This window comes from Microtus ochrogaster, chromosome 6, assembly GCF_000317375.1.
Source record: "Microtus ochrogaster isolate Prairie Vole_2 chromosome 6, MicOch1.0, whole genome shotgun sequence".
In the NCBI taxonomy this organism is placed as follows: Eukaryota; Metazoa; Chordata; class Mammalia; order Rodentia; family Cricetidae; genus Microtus; species Microtus ochrogaster.
Window position 1 is genome coordinate 16,856,859 of NC_022013.1, and position 22,316 is coordinate 16,879,174.

Here is a 22,316-nt window from a genome sequence, read left to right on the forward strand (position 1 = left end):
TAAATGCTTGGTGTTGTTATTATTACCTTGCTAGCATGGTAAGTGTCTTAATTGTTTAGTTTTTGAGAAATGGAAATTAGCCCTGAATACTGAAGTAACTGCCTGAAAATGATGCTCTCAAGCACCTTAAACAGAATAAGGCAAATCAACATGGATTTTTAAAAGAGAGAGAGAGAGAGAGAGAGAGAGAGAGAGAGAGAGAGAGAGAGAGAGAGACTTTGCTCTCACTGTAGAAATTGGGGAAAATGTTGCTCTTGTATATTTTAAGTTTTCTGTTAATTACATATTATTTACACATATTAGACTTCATCATGATATTTTCATACATGAGCATATTGTTTTTATTACATTTACTTCCCATTCTCCACCCTATTCCTCTTGTCACTGTCACCTCCTTCCTCTTTTATTTCCCCTCTTACTTCCATATCATTTTTTGTAAGCTAATTATTCTAATTGAGGTCTCTCTCATAAAAGCAAGGGGAAGGGGCCACCTACAGGAGTATGACCACTTACCTGGAACTACACCACTAAAGAAACTGTCTCTCCTTCCCCCAGCAACACTTAACTACCTACAAACCCTCTATAAATGGTCGAGCCTTTTGAGCGCTGGTTCACTAGTGACTGTTAATATCCTATTAATCTACAGGGAGCAATGGGGCTGATGAGTTCCTTCATACCTAGGAACTGTTACATACCTATCAATCCTAGAACATAGACCTGCTCTCATGAGGTTCTTCTCTTTTCTTTCTAAATATCTTCCATTGCTCTTTTTGAGTAAGCAAAAGTCTGCTTAATGACTAAATGATGCTCTTGCCAGTTATAACTCAGAAATATCTAAGAACAAAAGAGCAAGTCTTAAAATGGCATCAGTAGATAGGTACTAAGTTTCTATTTCCTTGGGACAATCATAAAAGATTGTCCTGATCTCAGATGTCACCTGACTGACAACTGCAGAGCCTGCTTAATATGCTCTTTCCAATTAACTATGGAAAACAGAAGTTTCTTAATGCATTTGCAGTTTCCCTAATGGATAGCCAGAAAGATCATCATCTACTTCTGTCTGATGACTTTGCAATGATAATGCTGTGATCTCACTCTGCTTTCACAAAGGTCTTCTATGGGTTTGGAGATTTTATTGTTATCACCTCAAGAGTGATCACTCTTTCCTTTTCTGGTATGAGATCCTCAAAGCTCAGACTCTCCAGCAGTTTAAAAATGACACACAATATTAGTTAAGTGTCTGTTCTTCCCCAGAAATGCTTGCCCCACTGAGAACAGCATGTTCTGAGTGCTTATTCAGTGGTTTATTATATGGAATGTGTACCAGGGAATGTTACAATAAAATGCTAAGGTGAAAAGTCCCGGGAGCCTCATTAAGTGTGTTTGAATAGAACACAGGTATAATATGGAATCTCAGAGTTGTTTTGATCTGCATTTCTCTGATGTCTAAGGATGTTGAACATTTCCTTAGGTGTCTTTTAGCCATTTGAGTTTCCTTTGTTGAGTATTTTCTGTTTAGTTCTGTAATCCATTTTTTATTAGACTACTTGTTCTTTTGATGACCAACTTGTTGAGTTATTTGAACATTTTGGAGATCAGACCTCTGTCAAATGTGGCATTGGTGAAAATCTTTTCCCATTCTGAAGGCTGTCGTTTTGTCTTGTTGACCACATCCTTTGCTTTACAGAAGTTTCTCCATTTCAGGAGATCCCATTTATTAATTGATTCTCTCAGCATCTATGCTACTGGGGTTATATATAGGAAGTGGTTTCCTGTGCCAAAGCATTCAAGTGTACTTCTCACTTCTTTTATATAAGGTTCAGTGTGATTGGTTTTATTTTGAGGTCTTTGATCCATTTGGACTCGAGTTTTGTTCATGTCGATGGATATGGGTTTATTTTCATTCTTCTACATGTTGATATTCAGTTATGCCAGCACCATTTGTTGAATATGCTTTCTTTTTTTCCATTTTAAATTTATATCCTCTGTCCCAAAGCTCAGGTGTTTGTAGGTATGTGGATTGATGTTTGGGTCTTTGATTTGATTCCATTGACCATCCTGTCTGTTTTTATGCCAATACCAGTATGTTTTCATTCCTGTAGCTCTATAGATATAGTAAAGTTTGAAATCAGGGATGCTGTTGCCTTCAGAAGTTCCTTTGTAGTACAGGATTGCTTTTGCTCTCCTGGGTTTTTTGTTTTTCCATATCAAGTTGAATATTGTTCTTTTGAGGTCTGTGAAGAATTTTGATGAGATGAATATTCCACAAGCCAACAGCCAACTTCAAATTAAATGGAGAGAAACCAAAGCAATCCCACTGAAATCAGTTACAAGACCAGGTTGTCCACTCTCTCCATATCTATTCAGTATAGTGCTTTAAGTTCTAGCTAGAGCAATAAGACAACAAAAGGACATCAGGCGGATACAAATCAGAAAAAATAAGAAGTCAAACTCTCACTATTTGCTGATGATATAATAGTATACATAAGTGACCCCCAAAATTTTTCCAGGGAACTTCTACAACTCATAAACACCTTCAGTAATGTAGCAGAATATAAGATTAACTCAAAAAAGTAGCCCTTCTTAATACAGATGATGGGCCGAGAAAGAAATCAGAGAAACATTACCCTTCACAATAGCCAGAAATAACAAATTATATTGGGGTAACTCTAACCAAACAAATGAAAGACCTGTATAACAAGACCACTAAGTCTTTGAAGAAAGAAACTGAAGAATATACCAGAAAATGGAAAGATCTCCGATGCTCTTGAGTAGGTAGAATAGACATAGTAAAAAATGACAATCTTACCAAAAGCAGTCTACAGATGCTTCAATGCAATGCACATCAAAATCCCAGTGACATTCTTCACAGACCTCAAAAGATTTTTTAAGTTACTTTAAATTTCTTGCTTGTTTACATTTGTTCAGGGGCTTACATAGATCTCAGACTCCATGCAGCTAGGAGCCACTAGAGCTGCTGACCTCACTCAGGGAGTTCAGCACTGAGTGCTCTTTACTGCTGAGACATCTTCCCAGCTCTGAGAAAATGTTTTAAAACAGACTTGAAATCAGAAGAGGGGCTAGAGAAACAGAGAAAAATGATTTAAAAGATAATTATTGATTTTATAGTAAATATCAAATAAGGCCCTCGTGAATTATTTTAAATGGGAAAAGAAGATCATATTATCTTCAGGAATTCTTTAGAAAAGCAGAATATAATGAGACTTTTTAGAAAATACAAGCAGAAATCAAGGAAACAAGAACTGAATTGCCTATCTGAACCTTCTGCTTGTTCAAGCGCTCAAGAGAATTTGAAGAGCTGTCAGGAATTAAAAACACATGCTGTTTCCAGCCCCACAACAATTTGTCTGTAACTCAAAGGTTAAAGTATGGTAGGCATTTGGGGAGAGGAGAGATCTGCTTCTTTTCCAGCTGAAATGGACTCCCTAATACAACTTGACACTTATTTTAAAAGCTGCAAAACCCCAACCATCCCATTCCCCCAAGTTCTCCCTATCCTCCCCTTCTCACTTGTCTCTCCCCATCTCCCCTTTCCCCATCCCACCCCACCCCTAAGTTCCCAATTTTTGCCCAGCAATCTTGTCCACTTCCAATATCCAGGAGGATAACTGTATGTTTTTCTTTGGGTTCATCTTCTTATTTAGGTTCTCTAGGATAGCGAATTATAGGCTCAATGTCCTATATTTATGGCTAAAAACCAATTATGAGTGAGTACATTCCATGTTCATCTTTTTGGGTCTGGGTTACCTCACTCAGGATAGTGTTTTCTATTTGATGGTTGGGATATTGGAAGGATGGATATGGGAGCAGGGAAGTATATATCTGAATTAAGGGAGCCATTTTGGGGTTGGCAAGAGCCTTGACTCTAGAGGGGTTCCCAGGGGTCCAGAGAGATGTATCCAACTAGGTCTTTGGGCAGCTGAGGAGAGCCTGAAATGGTCTGATCCTATAGCCATACTAATGAATATCTTGCATATCACTATAGAACCTTCATCTGGCGATCGATGGAGGTGGAGACAGAGACCCACATTGGAGCAATAGACTGAGCTCCCAAGGTCAAAATGAGGAACGAAGGGAGGAAGAACAGGAGTAAGGAAGTCAAGACCGCGAGGGGGGCACCCGCCCACTGAGACGGTGGAGCTGATCTATTAGGAGCTCACCAAGGCCAGCTGGACTGGAACTGAAAATGCATGGGATAAAACCAGACTCTCTGAATATGGTGGACAGTGGGGGCTGCTGAGAAGCCAAGGACAATGGCGCTGAGTTTTGACCCTGCTGCATGTACTGGCTTTGTGGGAGCCTGGCCGGTTTGGATGCTCGACTTCCTGGACCTGGGTGGAAAGGGGAGGACTTTGGACTTTCCACAGGGCAGGGAACCCTGACTGCTCTTCAGACTGGAGAGGGAGGGGAAGAGGAGTGGGGGGAGGGGGGAGAGGGTGGGAGGCTGGGGGGAGGTGGAAATTTTTAATAAAAAAAAAAGCTGCAAAAGCAAAGGTAAAACTTTCTCCACTAAAATAACTAAATATGCACATGAAATCTTACAAGAGGACTTGGCAGTTTGTTTTTGGTTTTGTTTTCACTAAAAGCCTGTATTTGGGGGCGTGAAAGATGACTCAGCAGTTAAGATCATTGTAGAGAACCATTGCCTTCCTCCGGCCTCAACAAACACCTGCACACATTTGAAGTACACTATTGCACATATACAGAAACAGGAACAAACACATGAATAGAAATGTTTTTGTCTTTTTATTTCTAAATGTGCATTTATATTTTCACTTAAAACTATATTCCAGATGTCTAATCTGAGAAGTAGGGAAACTTTCTGGTGATTTATGTACTATGGATTTACGTTAATTAACTCAGTTGAAATGCTTGTTGTTCAAACACCACATGTAAAAGGCAGTAGAAAACTGGAAATAACTGTGAAAGACCAAAGGTGCCGTACAGAATAGCATCCCTCAATTATGGAGCTTCTCACTTTTGATCACAACGTACCAGGTAGGTACGAGATCCATGAGAGGTTAGGGACAGAGTTCAACAGAAAAGTTCTTGTTGCCTAACCAGATGACCTGGAAAAAGATGAGAAACAGTTCAGTTATCCTCTGAACTCTGCACACAGACCTTGGCATGGCTATGTGCATAATCCAGCTTGCAGGCAGACACACACACAAATAAGTGTAATTTAAAAATAATTAACTAATCAGTTAATAGAGAAGAAAATAAAAGATAGACAAATCCAGGTTTCAAGGGTTCATTGAGTAATACCACCTCAGGGACTTGCATTGTGGGACTTCTATTGTCAGTTGACTATGAAAAAACTGGTGGAAAGCCATTCGAAAATAGGTTATAAAAGTCCACGCATTTGTATCAGCTACTTTTCTCATTGCGGATATGTCAAATACCTGAGAAGAAACAATTTTATTCTGACTCACACTTTGGTGTTATCATCCCTCATGCCAGGGAAGTGACAGCGGCAGGATCATGAGGCAGCTGGCTCATTGCATCTGCAGTCCAAAGGCAAAGACAGGTGAGTTCTGGGGTCAGCTCACTTTTTTCTTTTTCTTTATGTCCATGCTCTGGAGAAAGCCAGCTGTGCTGCCATCTCTAAGACAGGTCCTGCACAATGAAGAAGGGATCTTCGCAAAAGCCTTTGGGGTGCTGGGGAAAAACATACCCATATCTTTAATACCTTTTCAACTTTGATTGGCATCTGACCAAGAATCTCATGTGACATCCAAGTCATTTCATTTCATTGTAGACTCACCTGCACCCATCACACTCCTGATCCATCCATGGAAAGTTTTTGGAGAGTCACTGATGAAGCTGACAACAAGAGAGTCCTCATGCTGACAGCTTTAAGACTAAGTAGAATAATATTCAGAAATTGTTTGGATTGCTTCCTCCTTGTTGTGGAGGTAGTGGCCCTTTACAATCATTTACAAAAATAGTTTGGGTTTGAAAATAATCTGGAGGTCACCTACTGAGGTTCCCAGTTTTTATGTCCCAAAAGCAATAAATTAGGATGTCAACACATGAATAGTAATATGAATGGAGAGTGTTTGTTAGAAAAAGATGAAGATATTCTGAAGGGGCAAAGTGGACTAATGTGACTTTTTGACTAGGTTCTAGGGAATAAAGCAGAGGTTATCATGCTTATACAGCAAGCACTTTACCAACTGAGCCTTCTCGTAGGGCCATCTACACTACTGAAGAGGTTTGTGAGAGGTGTGCACAGTGAGCTTAGATTCAAGGCAGACAAGTGTTCTGTAATACAAGGGTGAAAAACCGCGTGAGTGTATGTACACCAAGTAGATTAGGGGTCTGAATTCATTATGAGAGAAAGAATAAATAGAGCAGAAATAAAACAGTGACTTCAGAGATGGCTTAGTGGATAAGACAGCTTGCTGTTCTTCTAAAAGACAAGAAATCAGCTCCCAGGACACCTGTCACATTTCCCATAAGGGCCTGCAACTATAACAAGAGACTATGTCTCCCATCATGTACATATACACACAAAATAAAAATGAAGTCAAAAGGAGAATTTGATACTTGTGAAAAATCCTTTTCCTCAGCAGCCTTAGTAATTGATAGTCTTGTTGTGAAAAGGCACACAAGCAACTTTAGCCACACAGCTGTGAAGAGCCAGAGGTGGGATTTGCCTCGAGACCTGCCTTATAACATCCTCCTTCCACTGCTGTTCTCTTCTTAGCTGCCAGAACCCTGTATTTGTCAGCACAGTCCCTGTAATTGGAAGGGAGGCTTGCCAGCCAGGCAGAATGAGATAAGACTTTCTCTTTAGTCTCTCACTGAGAGCTAGATTGTCTCTATTGGGGTTGACTCTCCAACTCAATTAAGCTAATGCCACCTGATTGCTTTGCTTAAAAATCCATTCTCTCAATCAGCGCTCATGCCTGCCACATTTGTGAGCTAAAATCCATCAACATACTAGTCTGGTTCCTTGTATAAACACAGCTTCAAGTGACTGTTTTTTTTTTTTTCTTTTTTCATACTGTGAAGTCACACCGAGTTAAGGCTAGGAAGACAAAGTCATTTCCTCACATCAAGGTGGAAACAATTCAAAGAAGTTTCTGAGCAATAAAAGTCTCTACTAGACATGAACATTCTGAATTTCAACTTGATCCTTAGCTTTTTATAGGTTGTAACACTAATAAAGGCCTATGTTCATTGAAGGATCAGATAAATCAAGCATAATTTCTTTGCTTTTATTAATAACAATTTGATTTTATATAATTCCATTACCAAACTGTTATCTATTTATTTTATCATTATAAAGTGTATTAAAACATTTTTTAAAAGAATGCACTGTGATTATACTATTTCCTGCATGTGATTTATATTTTTAAATACAAATTTGAAGAATTCATTTTCTTTTCTCTAGTGGTACAAACACGTATTGTGAGAGGTAAGGAGGTCACCTTAACTAACTCTTTTGGACTTTAATTCTTCTCATCATTCTTTTTTTCTCTATCATTTACTTATTTTGCCAGGTTTTTCTTCTTCTTTCATCATTCCTTCCTTCCCTTCTTCCTTCCTTCCTTTCTCTCTTTCTTGTTTGCTTGCTTGCTTTGTGCGTTGATGTGTGTGTGTGTGTGTGTGTGTGTGTGTGTGTGTGTGTGTGTGTGTGTGTTCAGATCAGAGAACAATCATTTATATTGACTCTGACTTCCATCTTGTTTGAGGAAAAAGTCTTATTTTTGTGTACAGCAAACCAGCTGACAAGTAAGTCTAAAGAGATTCTTTTAACTTTACCTCCCATCATATCATAGAGTCCGGGTAGAGAGAGGTATAGAGATATGCATTGTGGTGTCTGACACTAGGTGGGTTCAGAACTGGGGTTCCCACACTTTTACAGCAAGTGTTTCACCTACTGAACTGTGTTCACACCAACATATAAAAGATCTTTCTTTATGAGAAAGGATGAAGCATCCAGATGTCCTTCAATATGCTAAGAAATACTGACCAGGTTTGGAAATTTGTAAATACCACACCCATAACAAGCTAACAGATGAATTTTCAAAGTACTCACTCTGAGATTCTATACAGACAAAATTTGTCTTCAGTGGGAGGAGGGAGAATGAGGTAGCAAGATGGCCAAAGAGCCTCAGACAATCCTGCTACACATGAGTGTATAACTTAGTTCTCATTAACTGTGTGTTGAGAAATCTGTATGCATTTACTAAATTCAAATGTGTTTTCTTAATTTTTATTTGATGGATGTGTATGCAGACATGCATGCATGTAAGAGTGTGTACATACAACATGCACCACTACTCTTTGTGTCTCCTTCGTTGCCCTCTATCTCACTTTATGAGACAGGGAAACTCACTGAACCCAGAGCTTGCTCATTAAACTAGACTTGATGGCTGGGAAGCTCTAGGGATGCTTCTGCATCTGCTTCCACAGCCCCTGTATTACAGCTGTGTATAACTACATTCAGAGCTTTATGTGTATGCTGACAACTAAACACATGTCTACATGCTTGCATCATAAGTACTTTACTAACTGAGCCATCTTTCTGATCAGCTTCCAAAACTTATAGAGAAGTGGAAAGGAATAGCCCAAGAATTGATAATAGTATTGTCCTCTCTTATAATGTATACAATGTTCTGTGTGTATGCCTGCAGGCCAGAAGAGGGCACCAGACCTCATTACAGATGGTTGTGAGCCACCATGTGGTTGCTGGGAATTGAACTCAGGACCTTTGGAAGAGCAGGCAATGCTCTTAACCGCTGAGCCATCTCTCCAGCCCTTGTCCTCTCTTTAAGAGGAAAACATGTTTATACATGAAACGCTTATCCCCTATTCTGAAGGCCACTAGGAAATGCTATTCTAGACACATTTATGTATGTGAAAGACAGAGGAAATCAATATCCATGCTTCCTGATTTCCATTAGCTAAATTGCATATTTTTTCCTCCTGTCTTATATACCTTAGGATTATATGACTAGGGAATGATGGCACCCATAGTAGGCTTTGTCTCCCACATGAATTAACAATCCAAACAATGCCCATAGACATGTCCATAGGCCAAAATGATTTACATAGCTCCTCAGCTGAGAATATGTTCCCAGCGGATTCTAACTGGTATCAAGATGACATTTAAAACTCAAATCTACACATACACACATATGTGTACACATGTGTTGTAGGAATTAGAACTGTTTCAGAAATAGTGTACTAATGTATGTTGTTCACTCCATTTTAAGAATATCCTATCTGTTCATGGTGCCATGTTAACTTTTGAAAGTATAATTATGTGATCTCTTGATACTTAAGTTAAAGAAAAAAAGTTGATAGAATAGTTGATTGTAAAATGTCAATTGATGATACTTTTTTATAATTAACTGTACATTGTTCATAATTTTCAAGGAGGCTACATGTGCAGGAGAATTTTCAATTTCAGACTTAAATAATAAACTATTGATGTCCTAAGTGATTAAAAGTTATTAGTCTTGCATAGAAAGAGTCCTGTATAGCTTAACTGATGTCTTGAAGTTAATTTTCTTGAATTATTTAATTAGATTGAATGACTGAATTTGTGTTTAATAAGTAAATTATTGAAACCTATTCCCATGGAAACAATTGAATGGATAGCTTTCTGCAGTATGCTACAAAAACAGACAGACAAAGAGCATGTTGTTAAATTGGTTCTCAATTTCTGCAATCTATTAACTTCTGCACTCAGTCTCCACAAACACACCATTAGATAAAAGTATTAGAAAGAGAACCATGCAATGTGTGTGAGTGTGCATGTGTGTATTTATGTGTGTTTGCATTCATGTGTGCATCCATCATTCCATTTATTCAGATGAAAGTCTCAGAGATCCCAATAGAACATCCCCATTGTCTCCGCGTGTGGGTGCACCCCTTGCGGTCTTGGGTTCCTTGCTCGCACTCTCTCTCCTTCTGCTCCTGACTTGGACCTTGAGATTTCTGTCCGGTGCTCCAATGTGGGTCTCCGTCTCCTTTCATCGCGTGATGAAGGTCAACATTCAGGAGGATGCCTATATGTTTTTCTTTGGGTTCTCCTTATTTAGCTTCTCTAGGATCACTAGCTATAGGCTCAATGTCCGTTGTTTATGGCTAGAAACCAAATATGAGTGAGTACATCCCATGTTCCTCTTTTTGGGTCTGGCTTACCTCACTCAGGATAGTGTTTTCTATTTCCATCCATTTGCACGCAAAATTCAAGAAGTCCTTGTTTTTTACTGCTGAGTAATACTCTAATATGTATATATTCCATACTTTCTTCATCCATTCTTCCATTGAAGGGCATCTAGGTTGTTTCCAGGTTCTGGCTATTACAAACAATGCTGCTATGAACATAGTTGAGCATATACTTTTGTTGTATGATAGGGCCTCTCTTGGGTATATTCCCAAGAGTGATATTGCTGGGTCCAGGGGTAGGTTGATCCTGAATTTCCTGAGATGAGGCCGGACTCGCTGAACATAGCGGACAATGGGGACTAATGAGAACTCAAGAACAATGGCAATGGGTCTCTGATCCTACTGCACGTAATGGCTTTGTGGGAGCCTAGGCAGTTTGGATGCTCACCTTACTAGAAATGGATGGAGGAGGGGGTTCCTTGGACTTCCCACAGGGCAGGGAACCCTGATTGCTCTTCGGGCTGAGGAGGGAGGGGGACTTGATTGGGGGAGGGGGAGGGAAATGGGAGGCGGTGGCGGGGAAGAGACAGAGATCTTCAATAAATAAATAAATAAATAAATAAATAAATAAATAAATAAATAAAAGAAGAAACAAAAAAGAAAGTCTCAGAGAAAGAAGGGAATTCAAGGTTAAATAATTATCTTGCCAAAACACTCAGTACATATCACTGATAATTATTTCAGTGTTTTTGATAAGTTGTCCATGACAAACTTGGCCATGGGGTAGACATCACTGTATTCAGCCAGCATGGCAAGCACAGGAAAGAAGAAGAATCTTTTCACATTTACTGTATATTCTATTATAATCACACATATCCAGACACTCAATTGTTCTCTTCTTATTTTAATAAATACTAGATATGTGGTAATTTAAAAGAAAATGGTCCCCAAAGGTAGTGGTATAGTGGTATATTATTTTCATTTTAATAAATAAAGCTTGTTTGAAGATCAGAGAGCAAAGCAGCCATACTAGTCAGCCATAGAGTCCAGGGAGTATTGGAATAAACCTTTAATCTCAGGACAGAGGCAGAAAGATCAGACCTCTGTGAGTTCAAGGCCACCCTGGGTCACACAAGATTGAATCTGCTTGAAAGAGAAACGGAGCTCACTCAAAGAAGATCCCAACATTTGGGATGACACGTCTTTAATTTTAGCACTATGAAAGTGGAGACAGAAGCTATACAGCTGGGTGGACAGAGAAATATAAAGTGATAAGAGACAGGAGCTCAGTGGACTATGGAGTATGGAGTCTGGGGTATAGAGTCTTTGGGGATGTTGATGACAGGACCTTGCCTATTTTGGGTCTGAGGTAGAGGTAAGAGCCAGTGACTGATGGCTTTTCTTCTCTGATCTTTAGGTTGAAACCAATATCTGTCTCTGGGTTTTTATTATTTGTCTTACAGAATGAAATTATTGTGAAGTGTGGCCCTGTTGGCTGAAGCGTGTCACTTTGGGGAAAAGCTTTAGAGTCTCTTTTGCTCATGCTACCTTCAATGTCATTTGAGTTCCTGCTGCCTGTAAGACGTAGCATTCTCAGTTCTAACACCATATCTGCCTACATACTGTCATGCTCTCTGTCATGATGATAATGGAATGAGCTTCCGAAACTGTAAGTGAGCCTGCTTGATTAGATATTTTCTTTATAAGAGTTTCCATGGTCATGGTGTCTCTTCACAATAGGACACTCTAACTAAGACAACTGCCTTTAACTGATGTGAGATTCCCCTCTATATGCTGTGAATAGCATTGGCTAATAAAAAAAACTGTCTTGGGCCTTCACAGAGCAGAATAGAGGGAATGCTGGGAGAAAGAAAGCAGAGTGGCAAGACTCTATATAGCCACCAGAAGGGAAAGACATAAGCTGCAAGCTGGAACCTTGCCGGTTGGCCATGAGCTTCAGGGTAAGATGTAAAATAATAGAAATGGGTTAATTTAATGTGTAAGTGCTTTCTAGGGATAGGCTATTGTCATTGGCCAAGCAGTGTTTTAATTAATAGAGTGTCTGTGTGATTATTTTGAGGTCTGGGCAGCCAGGGATGAACAAGCAGTCTCCTACAACAAATTGGCACTCCAATGTGTTCTCACTAATTCCACATAAACCAGAAAGGTCTTGGAAAGGAATTCTAGATACTGAAAAACAAAGTGTAGCTGCATTTTTTCCAGGATGGGCTTTGCTTGCTAGTGGCATGCTGCAGTTTTTTAAAGAGAGATCTTCCTGATTCAGAGGTAGCAGAAATAATAATAATGACAATGATAATGATGATGATAAATAAAAAACTATGGTTTCAAAACAATGGCTTCCTGAGCTGAATGGCTCTGATTCTTTCAGGAGGTTCAGCTATGGAGCATTTAAATGTGTTCTGAGAGCAGAGTGTTACAACATGCTCAATGTCAACTTAAATCAGCTGTGAGCCTAAAAATGGGGCAATGCACATGACTCTCAGAGGTAGCGAACCTTCCTCTGCTATTGTTGGACTGGGCAGTACAAGCAAGCACTGCCATGTTGGCCCTAGCCATACCTGCTTAGCAATTTAAAAAGGTACTTCTGATCAGAAAATAATTACAGATACTCAATAGGACAGATTCAGACATAAAAGACCTCTAAATAAGACACAGTGTGTTTAAAAAAAAAAGTCTATAGGCTTGAAAGAAGAAAAAGAGTAAAGAGACAGTAAAGGTAATATAAAATATTACAGACAGTCACAGGTTAAAGGAGTAAAGATAATAAAATAAATATTAAACTTGTAAAAAAGTAATAGAGTAAGAAAAATAAACCATTTAAAGATGAAATATACATAGAGAGTCTGGATTATGTATATTATTGTGTTTTCTTTGAAGTTTTTGACTGTAAAGGAGCTAGGTACAGAGAGATAGTTCATTGTATGGGCTGCTAAGCTAGACCAACCTATATGTTTTAGAGGTATCTTGACTTCAAAATTTGGGTGTAAGGATTATTGCTTTGGAAAAGAGATTCTGCTTTTGTTAAAACAGGAGATGAGAACCTGTGGACTAATTCCAGGCTAATGTGGTTTGATTGACAAAGGCACCTTCAAAGGTCACCATGAACACCCCAAAAATTTATTTCACCCAACAAAAAACAGGAAGCAGTTTGAAGAATACCCAAATTCCCTAAATGATGGTTTAAAAATTTTTATTTACATTTAAAGGAGGATAAGCTGTAGAAATCTTGGTTTATTGATACAAAATTAAGGTCAATTTTGTGTATGTTTATTTCTGCTCTTGATGAAGGTATTATGTTTGTGCAGTTTATTTGAAAATGTAATGAATAATTAAGAAATATAGGTTAATAGATAATAATCTATAAAAGTCAAGCTTGTAGTCATGTTAGTTAGATTTTTGAGATGTACTTCAAGCTTTTCAAAGACTACAGAATATGGCATTTAAAATGGTTAAGAACTTAAGACTTTTCATGACAGTGAGACACATTTGCTCCTGGTAGCACCAAGCTACTTTAAGAGAATGATGGGCACTACAGAGGCTCCTTATGGTGTTGGTTAGCCATTTAATGAAGAAACTGCTCTTACCTGGACTGAGTGATACCATACTCTATGAACTGGACCAGCAGGACCCACAAAGAAATGACTGCTGAACTTGCCTAAAGGTGAGATAGTCCTTTGGGGTTCCTATTACATGAATGAGTCTGTAAGACATTCTGCAGAACACAGAAGAAAGCAACTGATGGAATTTGCCATTACAAGGCAGAACAAACAGATCTTCAAGTTTCCTGCTTCGTAGAAAAGTTTGCTGGATATTATGGGCCTGTAGGCCTAAGATGGATGCTCCAAAGATATGGAAGAACTTTGGGTAACTGTCCAGGCAGCAAAATCTCTGTCAAGTCTAGAGTTTTGGAAGTTGCTTACAATGCACTTCCTGTTTACTTGAGTAATATTATATCCTTCTAGAGTCTTTGATGAAGTTGAAGAGTACATAGTTATAATTATAGTTTTCCTTAGTTATGATAAAAGATAAAGTAGATATAAATTTTGTAACTGTAATTTTTGCTTGTTACGTGTCTTGTTATATGTAATTTTATTATGTTAAAGTTAAAACCTTCCATTTTATTTAAACAGAAAATGGGAGGTGATATGGGATTCCCTATGTATGCTTTATATATCATTGGTTAATAAAAAACTGCCTTGGGCCTGCACAGAGCAGAGAGAGGTAGGCAGGGAAAACTAAACTGAATGCTAGGAGAAGGAAGGCTTCCATGTAGCTGCCAGAAAGGAAAGATGTGAGTTGTTAGCTGGAATCTTGCCAGTAGGCCATGAGCCTAATGGTAAAATATAAAATAATAGAAACGGGTTAATTTAATATGTGAGATCTTGCTAGGGATATGCTAGAGTCATTGGCTAAGCAGTATTTTAATTAATACAGTTTCTGTATGATTATTTCATCATCTGGGCAACTGGGAATGGACAAGCAAGCTCCTACTACATTTACCTTTGCTTCTATTATTATCACAATGAGGAAAAGATGCCACCTTTTCTCTTGGTCAGAATGGACTTTAGTTAGTCAGATAGAAACATAGGCATATAGTAAAAATGATGAACACACATCACACTCACATGCACACACAAATACACATATACTGAATTTAAGCCCACAGGTAATATAAAGAAATCACAAAATATTTAGATCAAAAGGTACATTGTCTGAACTTATACTGAAGAAGAATATGACTGGAAATCAAATTGTCATGGTCCCAGTGTGGGGACAGAGAAAGAGTAGGCAGATCATTGAGACTCACAGGACAGCTAGGCTACATGAATCAGTAAGCTCCAGGTCTAGTAAGAGGCCTAACCTCAAAAACTAATTTGGACTAAGACTGAAGAAATTTATAAGTGGTTTATAACCACAGTTTCACATGAATGTAAGATACTTACAAGCAGGAATATGAACTAATGCACACTAACTAAAGATTGAGCTAAAAAGGATGGCAACCTGTAGAAGAATGAAAATAGACCCATATCTATCACCATGCACAAAAATCAAGTCCAAATGGATCAAAGACCTCAATATCAATCTGAACACACTGAACCTGATAGAAGAGAAAGTGGGAAGTACCCTACAACAGATGGGCACAGGAGATTGCTTCCTATGTATAACCCCAGTGGCACAGACATTAAGGACAACATTGAATAAATGGGACGTACTGAAACTGAGAAGCTTCTGTAAAGCAAAGGACACTGTCACTAAGACAAAAAGGCAACCTACTGACTGGGAGAAGATCTTTACCAAACCTGCAACAGACAAAGGTCTGATCTCCAAAATATATAAAGAACTTTAGAAACTAGACTTTAAAATGCTAATTAACCCAATTAAAAAATGGGACACTGAACTGAACAGAGAATTCTTAACAGAAGAAATTCAAATGGCCAAAAGATACTTAAGGTCATGCTCAACCTCCTTAGTGATCAGGGAAATGCAAATCAAAACAACTTTGAGATATCATCTTATACCTGTCAGAATGGCTAAAATCAAAAACACCAATAATAGTCTTTGCTGGAGAGGTTGTGGAGAAATGGGTACACTCATCCATTGCTGGTGGGAATGCAAACTTCTGCAACCACTTTGGAAAGCAGTGTGGCTGTTTCTCAGGAAATTTGGGATCAACCTACCACTGGACCCAGCAATACCACTCTTGGGAATATACCCAAGAGATACCCTATCATATGACAAAAGCATTTGTTCAACTATGTTCATAGCAGCATTATTTGTAATAGCCAGAACCTGGAAACAACCTAGATGTCCTTCAATGGAAGAATGGATGAAGAAAGTGTGGAATATATACACATAAGAGTACTACTCAGCGGTAAAAAACAATGACTTCTCGAATTTTGCATGCAAATGGATGGAAATAGAAAACACTATCCTGAGTGAGGTAACCCAGACCCAAAAAGAGGATCATGGGATGTGCTCACTCATAATTGGTTTCTAGCCATAAATAAAGGTCACAGAGTCTACAATTGGTGAACCTAAAGAAGCTAAATAAGAAGGTGAACCCAAAGAAAAACGTATAGTTATTATACATTCTATGGGAAATAGACAAGATGGCTGGGCAAAAAATTGGGATCTTGGGGGTGGGGTGGGATGGGAGTAAGGGGAGAATGGGAGAGAAAAGTGAGAAGGGGAGGATGGGGGGAACTTGGGGAAATGGGATGATTGGGGATAAAACAAGGTTGGATAGAGGAGCAGGGAATCACATAACTTACTTAAGGGAACCACCTTAGGGTTGGTAAAAGACATGAACCTAGAGTGGCTCCCAGGTGCCCAGGGCAATGTCCCCAGTTAGTTCCTTGGGCAGCTGAGGATAGGGAACCTGAAATGACCCTATCCTATAGCCATACTGATGAATATCTTGCATATCACCATAGAACCTTCATCTAGCGATGGATGGAGATAGAGACAGAGACCCACACTGGAGCAATGGACTAAGCTCACAAAGTCCCAATGAGGAGCAGAAGGAGGGAGAATATGAGCATGGAAGTCAGGACCACGAGGAGTGCACCCACTCACTGAGACAGTGGGGCTGGTCTATTGGGAGCTCACCAAGGCCAGCTGGACTATGACTGAAAAAGCATGGGATAAAACTGGACTCTTTGAACATGGCGGACAATGAGGGCTGATGAGAAGCCAAGGACATTGTCATGGGGTTTTGTTCCTACTTCATGTTCTGGCTTTGTGGGAGCCTAGCCAGTTTGGATGTTCACCTTCCTAAACTTGGATGGAGCGGGGAGGACCTTGGACTTTCCTCAGGGCAGGGAACCCTGACTGCTCTTCGGACTGGAGAGGGGGGGGAGAAGAGTAGGGGGAGGGGGAGGGACAGGAGGAGGCGGAGGGAAATGGGAGGCTGAAAAATGATATACAAATAATTCTATGAGTTATCAACCGAACTCAAAATTTTACTAACATGTTTGTGTCAAAACCCCGCAGAGAATAATGAAAGCAGTGGGGGCAACTGGGTTTCTCAGTCAGCTTTTTATTTTGTTTTCTCAAAGTTTGTGAGATAACTGGATACATCAGAAGAAAATGCTCAGGTACCAGTACTCATGTTGGATTTGAGCTCAGAATCTTTCCTCCTCACTTTTGTAACTGCAGTCCTGTGGCATTGAATTAACCCCTGTAGTTCTATGTGGATATTAAGCATAGAATTAAATACAAATTCCCCATATCACAAGGATGCTTTGAGGAAGAATCGAGAAAGGTATGAACAAGTATTCTATGAGCTCTAACAGACCTCAGACAGCATACACATTTTATAGTCACAAATACTGTGTGGACTGATGCCTTTATTCTAAGCTCTCTCTATATCTCTCTCTGTCTCTCTTTGTGTGTTTAACTGTTTTTTTGCGGTTATTACTTTTACTGCTATTTTTGTGAAAATGTAAATATGTATTTTTTTCTTATATGTCTGTTTTCAATTTATGCCCATGGTAAGAGAAAGGTCAATATGCTATATCCAATGAAACACTTAATAATATCACAGGCTTTTAACTAAATAGTGTTACATAGGAATTGGAGAGACAAGTTAGTAGTTGAGTGTGCTTGCTGCTCTTCCAGAGGACCCTAGCTTAGTTTCTGGCACCTGTATTAGGTGGATAGCAACAGCCTGTAACTACAGCTCTGTTTGATCTGATGCTCTCTTCTGGCCTCTTTAAGCAAGTGCACTCATTTGTCCACACACAGACACATACACACAAATAAAAAGAAAAATAAAATGTTTTAAAATTTTACCTTTAAAAAAACAGAAAATTCAATCTTATTTTTTGTCTCTAGAACTTTCTCTCTTGTTATCAAGACTCAAAATTTGGAATATTTGTATTAGTTATTTTAAGTCCAGTTTAGTGATCATCAGCTCACTAACACTGATATGAGGTTAAATCACTAGCACATGTTCATCTCTCCCTATTTCCTAAGCAAGTTCAGATTGTAGGTTTTTAAATCTCATGACAAGTACTTTATAAGAATCCTTGCTTATGAAATATGATTCTCAGATCTACACAGCCAAATATCACTTATTAAAAGAAAAATTGGAATTTCATATCTTTATTAGCAAAACAAAAACCTATGTTCCAATTTTTAATATGCTAGTGAAACTACACAAAAACACACACACGCGCACATATACACACACACACACACAAATGTGCTCCAATGTCAGGATTCCCTTGCTTTGTATTGGTAACTTAGAAATAGCTGTTGATGAGATTTTCTAAGTAGCAGACTAGTTCTTCAAAGTAATGAATGTAGCAGCATATGTTTCCTTCTCATTTTATAAAATATGTATTTCTGAAAATCTGTTACATCTAAAAAGATTTTATGGACATTTGTGGACACAGAGGAAGACTATATCGTACATAATAATAACTGTCAACTTGACAAAATCAAGAATCTTCCAAAATACCCTCAATTGCATAATTGGTCTTCATGAAATTGACTGAGAGCCTCTCTGTAAGGGATTGTCTTGATTGCTAATTGATGTATAAACTGTCACTATTGAAAGTACCATTACTGAGGGATGTGCTGCTGATATATATGGTAAAGTTAGTTAAGCTTGAGTCTGAGAAACCCAGAGATTGAGCCAGAAAGCAGCCTTCTTTCATTGTTTTGAGCACTTACCCCAGTACTGCCCTGACTTCCCACAGTGGCAAACTATGACTTGAATATGTAAGCCAGCTAAACTCTTTCGTTCCCAAGTTACTTTTAGTCATAGTGTTTTATCTTAGAATATAAAGGATATCAAAAGAAGTGGTAAAATAATTTTAATATTATTTATTTCCTGTCAGGACATATTAAAATTTATATGTGCAAAGAAAAAACAATCTTTGAATAAATAATAATAATAAATAAATAATAAGTATTTTCTTACTGGGCACACAGCTGGACTTGTTTCCTAAACTCCTTTGATGTCTAGATGATGGAATAGGCAGATCTAGAGATAGTTCTCTGAGAAGCCATACTTTGCTGCAGTACCATTCACATTCATTGCAGGATGTGACTGATGTGCTCAAGCAGAGTACCTATTAAAGGGTGGTTTTTAATATGACTATAAGAGTTGGAACATAGTGATACTGTTCCATGAGAATAAGAAAGAAAATGTTAGAGTAAAACACCTAATGTCTTTCTGTGGCCTCTGAAAACAAACATACTTTCACACTCTCATGTATAACACACACACACACACACACACACACACACAGTTGATGTGGGAGTGATTTCTTATTAATAAAGAAACTGCCTACGTCCATTTGATAGGCCAACCCTTAGGTAAGTGGAGAAAACAGAACAGAATGCTGGGAGAAAGAAGCTGAATCAGAGAGTCGCTATGATTCTCCCACTCCATACAGACACAGGTTAATATCATCTCTGGTAAGCCACCTCGTGGGCTACACAGATTATTAAAAATGGGTTAGATCAATATGTAAGAGCTAGCCAATAAGAGATTGGAACTAATGGTCCAGGCAGTGTTTAAAAGAATACAGTTTCCATGCAATTATTTCTGGTATAAAGCTAGCCGGGTGGCGGGAAGCAGCCCGCTGCTCCTATTACAACAGAGTGGTGCCCAGACATGATGGACTAAATCCACTTAAAAACCTGAGGCTTAAAAATAAGGGAGAGAGAGGTTAACACAGATTTTTGCTGTTTGTTGGTGGCATGCTGTAGAGAGATTTCCTGATTCGGCAACAGCAGCAGAAAAAACTCTGTGATTTTAAAGCGCAGTTTCTTGGGGCTGTGCTGCCAGCGTGAACTCTGGCTTTAAAGCATTTCAATGGCTTTTATGGGACTAGATGTTTGTGTTCCCACTTGGGATTGGAAGGAGAGTGCTCTGAAACTGTGTCAATGGCTCAGGGCTCCCCGCCTGCACCTGGGAAGAGGGCAGAATCAAGTTTAGGCAGGCGAGAGAGCATGGCGGATTCCTGCCGCCATACAGAGACGTGTTTTCAGACTGTGCAGTCTTCTGCGTGTCAGATTTGGATGTAACTTGGATGAAAAGAATTTCTGTGCTGCATGTTCAGTCTCAGAATTAAAGTGCTGAGTACCTGCTCCTACCTGGTGGCCCCAGAGCTAGCACAAAATGGTATGTCCTCCATTTTGAAATTTTCCTGACTCAGCAGCAGGAAAAAACTGGCTGTTTTAAAATGCCAGCTTTCTGTGCTGTGCCGCCATTGCAATCTCTGTCTGGCTCCTGCGGGAGACAGAGCTTTTGAATGGAGCATTTTGAATAAAGTGCTAAGATTTGTTTGATTGCAACTAGACTGCTGTGTGCCTAAAAGGGGGACATTGTGTGTGGCAGCACAGAGGCACAAGCAGCTCCGCCATGCTAGTAGTGCAATGTGCAAGGATCAGAGGCATGAGCGGCTCTGCCATATTGGACTGGGCGGGGCCAGCAGGCAGTACCTGTTTTTGACCTAGGAATGTCATAGCTTAGATTCTTTTTTTTTAAATTATTTATTCATTATGTATACAATATTCTGTCTGTATGTATGTCTGCAGGCCAGAAGAGGGCACCAGACCTCATTACAGATGGTTGTGAGCCACCATGTGCTTGCTAGGAATTGAACTCAGGACCTTTGGAAGAGCAAGCAATGCTCTTAACCACTGAGCCATCTCTCTAGCCCTATAACTTAGATTCTTAAGCACTTAGTGATTTAAAGGCGCAAAACAAAGTGCTCCTGGATAGTAAAAAAATGACAGATTCACAATAAAACATATTTCAGACATAAAAGACCACTAAATGAATCACAATGTTGGATGAGTGCATGTAGGCTTGAGAGAGAGAAAAAAAAATAGAGAGAATAAAGTTAATGCCCATGAAAAAGGGTAAAGTCTTTAAAGAGACAGAGTACAGATAGTTATAGATTAAAAGAAATAAAGAAAATAAGCCATGTAAAAATGGAAAATTCACAGATAGTCTGCATTATATACATTGTGGTTTCTTTAAAATTTTTGACTGTGAAGGAGCTAAGTACAGAGAGACATTTCATTATATGGGCTGCCAAGTAGAACCAGAATGGATATCATGAGGGTATGACTTCAGAATTTGGGTCTACGGATATGATGCTTTGAAAAGGGTCTTCTTTTGTTTTCACAGAGGATGAGACCCTGTGGATTTCTTCTATTCCAATATGGTATGATAGACCTCACCCTTCTGAAAGGTTGCTGTGAACACCCTCATAAAATTACTTTGCTCAACTGCCAACTGAAATGAAACTGGCACACAGGTTATCCCATAAAAGACCTGAATAACACCGCCCCCATTCAGCAGGAAGCAGCTTGGAGAGAAAAAACTGTGCCCATATTTCCAAATATTGTTTATAAATGTTCTTTTACACTTAAAGGGGGATATGATATAGGTATGAATAATTTGCATTGGTATGGATTTTAAGGTCAATTTTGTTATATGTATATGCATATTTCTAATCTTGATTAAGGTATTGTGATTGTGTAGTTCATTTTTAAAATGTAATGTATAATTAAGAAATATAGGTTGCTAATGGATAATCATCTATAATAGTCAAATTTGTAGTCATGTTAGTCAGATTTTCTAGATATATAGAGATATTTTTCAATTAGATAGGCATTCTTCATATCTTTCAAAGACTACAGAACATGGCATTTAATGTTTTAATGACTTAGGGCTTTTCATGACAATGAGACATGTCTGCCCCTGGCAGCACTAATCTACTTCAAGAGGAAAATGGGCATCGAAGAGGCTGGAGTTTGATAGTCATTTGGACAAGAAACTGCTCTTGCCTGGACTATTGCATAAACTGGACACAAAGAACCCACAGAAAGAGGACTGCTGAACTTGCCTCAAGGTAAGATGATCTTTCAGGGTTCCTGATTCATAAAAGAGTCTACGAGACATTCTGCAGGACACAGCAGATAGTGACTGAACTGTCTTTGGAATTTCCTGCTTCATGGAAATGTCTGCTGGATACTATGGGCCTGAAGGCCGAAATGGATGCCCCAACGGTACAGAGGAACTTTGGGTGACTGTCCAGGCAGCGAGATGTCTCTGTCATTTCTAGAGTTTTGGATTTCTTGTTTGCTTTGGTAATATTTATCCTTCTGGAGTCTTTGAT